Below are 6,377 nucleotides of genomic sequence, written 5' to 3'. Positions count from 1 at the left end.
TTGGTAACCTGTTCCTTACAGTTTGAGACAATCCTTTTGCAGAGTACATCCAAACACATACAGTGTAATGAAATAACTTAGGAGTTCGCTAATTGATCTCAGTGCTTTTGCATTACAAAATACTTCAAAACAGTCAGATACCAGGAATAAAAGATTAAGAGGGCCTTTTCAATGCATTTGTAAATTCAAGATTAAACTTGTAAAGTCTGGATATGGCAAGAGAATGTTTCTGTGTGACAGCACAAGTGTTTACATTCATGAAACAAAGTCTTTGTACAGAAAGTACCTTCACAAAAAACTTTCAGAATACAATCTTTTGGTAGCATTCTCTCATTTTTATTAATATTCATAGTTTATTTCAATTAATCCACAAACACAGTCGAATTAGAGCAGTTTTTGTTAGGAAACCTGTTTCAACAAATGGTGAGATGCCTGTTTCAACATGATCATTGAAGACATCATTTAAGCCATTGCTTGTCTCAATTCTACTTCCAAGACAATACTTAGAGGTGACAACTGGAATCATCTCATATGAAGTTAGAAATCACCCACTCAGGAAATCAAACTGATGTCTAATGTCAGTTCCCGGCACATGTCTTCATCCCTGTAAAAGAAGTTCTATTTAAACTGCAGTCAGCATTATGCACACACAGCTAACTGCTCTAAGGTTGAGCTACATGAACTTCCTACATGACACCTTAGGCCAGAGCCATTTCTCAAAAGAAATTACTTAGTACAGGATGGGATTTGCTTTTCCCATACCATTAGTATGGGTTCCATTCCAGAGGACCAGCTATATTACAATAAGCAGATCCAGTAACTATCATTGACTTTCCTCTGATTTTTTTGCTATTTGTTTGTGGCTAAATCTATATTAAGTTCTAATAGTTACCACACAAGTTTTTCACCAGTCAAAGCTATTTTGCTATGTTTTCCCTCAAGGAGTAAATTAAACTCCTTCAGGAACAGAAGACAATGCAGCCACTATTACCTGATAATCCTTTTCACAATTACATACCTGGAGACCAAACAATTTACAAGAAACTCTTCACTCAATACATTAATCACATAGATGCACAAAAATTTGAGAATTAAGATTCAGATATCATAACAAGAGGACAGTTGTGATATTAAGATTCATACATAACAAGATGACAGTTCAAAATCTTCCTACAAACTCTTAATGAAGTTTATTAGCAGCTTCCTGAAGTTTAGCAGTTATACAAATGTGTTCCTCCTAAGCATGATCCAAAGAAGAGTTTCAGCCTCACCTCTGGGTTTGCAAGAGAACTTTTATACCCCTCTGTGTTGGCCACTTAAGACACTGCCAGACTTAAGAGGGCAAAGCATAAAAGGGGAGTAGATTTTAGTATAGAATAGTGTTTTCTTATCAACTAAAATGATCTGAACTTACTATTTGCTCAAGAGGTACTACAATTTGCTTGAAATTTGTAAATTATTAAAGAACAATACTAAAAACCATTGTCATTAGATGAGATCACACTTACCTTCAAGTAGAAGGCATTATTTATTCCCAAGAAGTCCTGAGCATTGCTTCCCATTTAGGTGTGATTACCCATGTCTAAAACACTTCAAGCATGAGGTTGCTATGTGAGGCCTCTAAACAACACACAAAAATTTGTAAAATTATAATTAATACTGTTTAACTAAAGTTAACACTCTAAACTTAAGTTTATTCTACAGAGTTGCTATTATGTTGTAAACATTTAAAAAGTAGTTTTCCATAGAGTTGCAAAAGTAATTTACAAGTTAGTTTTTAAATTAAAACCAAGAGTAAATGTGGCAAGTACCAGTTCAATCTGTTGATAAGGCATGTTCATTGGCCCAGTTAAGTAACATAGAATATATTTTTAACATTTAAAATATACTTTTAATCATAAATAATAGTAAGTTTATTAAGCCTAAATTCTTTTCAATGCTGACACTACCAAGGTAAACTATAAACCTGTAGATTTGACTGAATATTTATTTGCTGGATAATTCATTGCCACCTTGTGTCTACTCACAGATAATATATACACACACACCTTGTTACAAATTATAAAGCACTCAACCAAGACACATCAAAGGACACTGTTACAGGTGGACTAGAAGACTTCAGGGAAGGCCCAAAACAGAGGAGTTTCTTTCTTTGATTGATTTTTAAACCCATTTAAACCCAAGCCCAAAGTGCCTACAGTCTAAGCATCACAGGTTACAATTGCAATTTTCTTGATGCAGCCTATTAAGAAACTAAATTAACGCAGCGATTTAGATTTAAGGTCTGTGTAGCTCAATAGCTGCGATTTAAATTACAGGAGAGTGCAAATGTAGACAGTTATTTTGGCTCAGAGACACAGGGCAGCAACCCATAGTTGTCTTTAAAAAGTTTCGGGATTCAAAGCCCTCCACTTCTGAAGCCCGAAGCGTTTTCTTACCAGCCCCAGGCTACAGGAGGAGCGCTGAGTTCGGTGTGCCCCTCACCCATAGGCGTCCCAGGGCGTGAGCGCCGACCGCCAGGGCTGCCCCTGCCCAGGCCTGCCGCGCTGGGCCTCCTGCCCATCGGGAGCATTTGAAGGGCTCGCCGCTTCCTCGGGACACACTGCGGAGGGAGAAAGGCATCAGCCGGACAGCAAGGGACCGCGAGGGGGGAATGGAGGGACACGGACCATTTGTGCCTCACGACAGGATACAGGGCGGAGGGAAGGGCTCCGCACTGGGTTTTAGTGAGGGAAAACTGCTCTATCCCCCTGTGTTGACTCCCCGAAGCACCGCCAAGCTCCGAGAGGGCAAGATGTGAAGGGAAAGCCTCATAGGTCCCCCCCAGGCCCAGGCCCAGAGCCCGTCCGTGCGGAGCGCGGGCGATTTCCCCTGTGAGCGACCGCATTGACCTTACCGCGCCCACAGCCGGCGGACAGAAAGGCAGAGCAGCGCCTCTCCGGCCGTTAAATACCGCCGCGCGCTCCCGCGAGACCCACGCGGCTCCAGCCGCCGATGCCTATTGGCGAGGACAGCGCGCATGAGCTTGCGTGGGGCGGGACGGGGTCGCGTGGCCGAGCTGCGCTGAGGCGGAGGGCGCCGGAGCTGCGGCCGCGTCTGAGGGGCCGGCCCAGCTGCTCAGCTGTGCTTCCTGCGGTGGCCCCCGTGAGTGGGTTCAAGGCTTTCGCGGCGTGCTCGTCCATTCTTGCCGAGGCCCGAGTTCTGGTTGACCGGAGATCTTTAACACCGGGAAACAAAAGTGTCTTCGGTGCGAAATGGCAGCTGTGTGGCCGGTTTGAGGCACTAAATACCGCTGATCGCTGTCTAAACTCCTGTCTAAGCCCTGCTTAGGAGGCTTAGGAGCTGTCTGTGAGGATGGTGAGGTAAAGCCCCGAGCCTCGCTAATGCCCTGGCGGTGCCATGCAGCTCTGCCGGGCTGCAGGCCAGGCGTGACGCGGTGGCAGCAGGCCTGTCCTGCGAGCCAGCCCTCAGCACGGTGCAGAGCACTGCTGCTGTTCTGCCCCAGATAGAATAGGCTGCCTGTCTGGAGATGCTACTAAGAGGTTTTGGAGTGAGTACGAGCAGATTAGCATAAACAGAGAATTAGCGGTTTGTAGGACAGAGACTTTGTATGTTGCCCAGCAAAGCTGGTAGGTAAGAATCACAATATAGAATGTACTGAGGTGGAAGGCACCCATCAGGATCTTCGAGTCCAACCCTTGGCCCTGCACAGGACACCCCAAGAATCACACACCGTGCCCGAAAGCATTGTCCAAACTGAATTGAATGGAAGTCCCGGCTTCTCAAATAGGTGTGTATATTGCTAATAATTCATACATTCCTGTCTCAGTGATAAGTAATATGTCCTGGCTCACGCTGAGTTACCACTGGCACAGCACCTGTGAAGTGTGTGGAAAGAAAATAACGAGTTGGCCCGCTATCCCTAATAAGTAGTCACATAGTTGCAATCAAGAGATGATTCTAGAAATTGTTTCCTTCCACTTCTAGTTACTGCTTCTAAATCTTGACACTCAAACATTGTTGCAGATTAACCCCCAGACAGTTTATTGTCTGTACATCAAGATTCAAAACCTGTTTTAGGACTCCAGGTAAATCAATCTCTGGAGATAAATTTGTGAGACGTGTCGTTTTAAGTTATTTCAAGTGGGCTCCTTTGCAATGTCTATTTTCTGCAGTCAGACACCTAAGTCAGATCCATCCTTTTCCATAATGTAGTCAAAAAGATGAAGTGGCATTCAACCTTTAAATTTTTAGCACTTATGCCAGTAGCATTTATGTCAAGTTTGGTTTCTTCTTTTCCAATACAGAATGTAAACTGGCACATCTGTTACACAGAAAGCCAGCAATCCACAGTAAACCAGTGATTAGTATCCATCCTAGTTGAGCATTTTAATAATTCACATAATCCTACACCTTTTTCTTGTTCCTCACAAGCTTTCTTCTGTTTTCCCTATACAAAGTTTGTATTGTTTGCCTTCTCTCTGGTTCCATGAAACTTTTGTCTGATAGTGGCACAACTTCAAAAGAAGAAATCCAGAGTCTACCTGACCTGCCTGTCCTTTTCCAAACCTTCTCTATAGAATAAAATAACTGTCCTTTAGTAAATTACTGCAAGGATCAGATGTGGATTTGAGCCTCTTTACTTGCAGGTTAGTTCTCCCATTTCCTGTTAAAGTGAAAGTAGTTGCTACCTACAACGCTGCAGGCAGATCTGCTGTTTCCATGTGTGTGGAATGTAACTGAATGAAATTCTCAGCTGGGCACTGAGTCTGCCCACAACCTGGGTACTCTGGGGACTTGAGGGAAAGACCACAATATTGGTGGATTTGGGTGCAGGTTAATTCTGAGATTGCCCTGGATCACTCCCTAACTGGGAGAAACACAGGCCTGGTCATGAGCAGAATTTGTAGGAAATCTAGTTATCATGGGGGCACTTTGAAAATTATTAAGTGGTAGCAGGGTGTCTTGGTTATTTTGTAGATTAGTGTTGAGTTTTTTAAGGAATTGGGTGAGCTGAACTAACTTGTTCAAATCTTGAAGAGTGGTGCTCTAATTAGCCAAGTCTCTATTTGTCACATGCAAGAATTAAGTCTCAAAGTCACTGCTTTGATGCTTCTCACTGAAGAAAGACTCTTGAAAACAACTAGTTTAACAGCATCAGGAGTTTACCACAATGTACAATTGTCATAAACATTTCACTTCAATTTCACTCTCTTTCTCCACGCTGATATGAAGGAAAATCAATCAAGTAAAACTTCATTTTGACTGTCAGTCTTTGCAGGTGGATTACCTGCAAAGTAGTATAAGTATTCAGTAGCATTAAATAATTGTCAGGTTTTGAATAGCCTTTTATATATATATATATATATATATATATATATATGTGTGTGTGTGTGTGTGTGTGTGTGTGTATGTATATATATATATATATGTATGTGTGTGGGTGTGGTGTAATTTGGTTAAAACTTTGAGGTGTAATGTAATACAAGTGTAATTTAATTAATTTATGCACAATTTTATAAAATGTAAAGGGTATTTTAAATTCATGCTGAAAATAGACTAAATGCCACTTACAGCTTATCTGTCCTTTGGGGATTTTTCTGTCCTCAGAATGTTTGTGAGTTAAAATTGTAGCCTGTAAAATAGAATAAAAATGGTAAATAAAATCTTTGTAGAAGAGAAAGGCAAGCCAGAATCATTATTTCCTTTTCAGAATCAATATATTTCTGTAAAAACTTCAGTTTTCTGTTACTTTTGCTCAGCGAGTCTCTTTTTGTTTGACAAATTACTTCCATGGTTAAAATTTTTGGTTATCTCTTCCCAGCCAATATATATGATTAGAATTTTTTTTTCTACCTGAAAGCACATTTTGTATAGGTAAGAAAAATGCCAGTAAAGTTTGCTGGTGAGCTCCCTTGCTGAATAATATACCTAATGAAGGGGCCATTCTTCAAGAGTCTTCCTTCTGGAAAGGTGGGAATATTTTTGCTTGAGTAGTGAGTGTGGGGAAGGTTAGTATTATTTACAGAACACTGTAAATATATTATTGAACACTGAAGTTCTATTATTGTTACCGTTCCAAGCTCTTAACACAGTGTATTTGAAACTCCAGCAGAAGGAAAAGGGCAGGAGTAAGGTATGATGAGTTAATCACAGCTCCAGGCCATGATCAACTTGGACTGGCTGCAGAGGCTTTAACAGCCTCTTCATAGAACAGAATGTAATGGCTTTCACTAGAGAACTCTTAGACCCCTTGTATCTACTCAGTCAGCTTTTGGTACCTCAACATCAATGTACTTGTATCTGTCTTATGCTGCTGTCTTTGGGCTTTCAGATCTGCTGTCTGGCCAAAAAAAGATGATGTCAGATGCTGTTGC

General features: G+C 41.4%; 1 long non-coding RNA gene across 1 annotated transcript; it reads right to left on the bottom strand.

Moving 5' to 3' along the window:
* Positions 1 to 322: 322 nt before the first annotated feature.
* Positions 323 to 2,915, bottom strand: LOC311152595. The gene is made up of 4 exons (XR_014616095.1): positions 2,897 to 2,915; positions 2,439 to 2,602; positions 1,509 to 1,620; positions 323 to 604 (listed from the first exon to the last, which is right to left on the bottom strand). It is a non-coding gene; the product is annotated as an uncharacterized lncRNA (long non-coding RNA).
* Between the last annotated feature and the right edge of the window lie 3,462 nt (positions 2,916 to 6,377).

Source organism: Fringilla coelebs (assembly GCF_963513975.1).
Source record: "Fringilla coelebs genome assembly, chromosome: 4".
Classification (NCBI taxonomy): Eukaryota; Metazoa; Chordata; class Aves; order Passeriformes; family Fringillidae; genus Fringilla; species Fringilla coelebs.
Note: the sequence above shows the minus strand (reverse complement) of the source record. Positions and strands in the feature narration are given on the sequence as shown.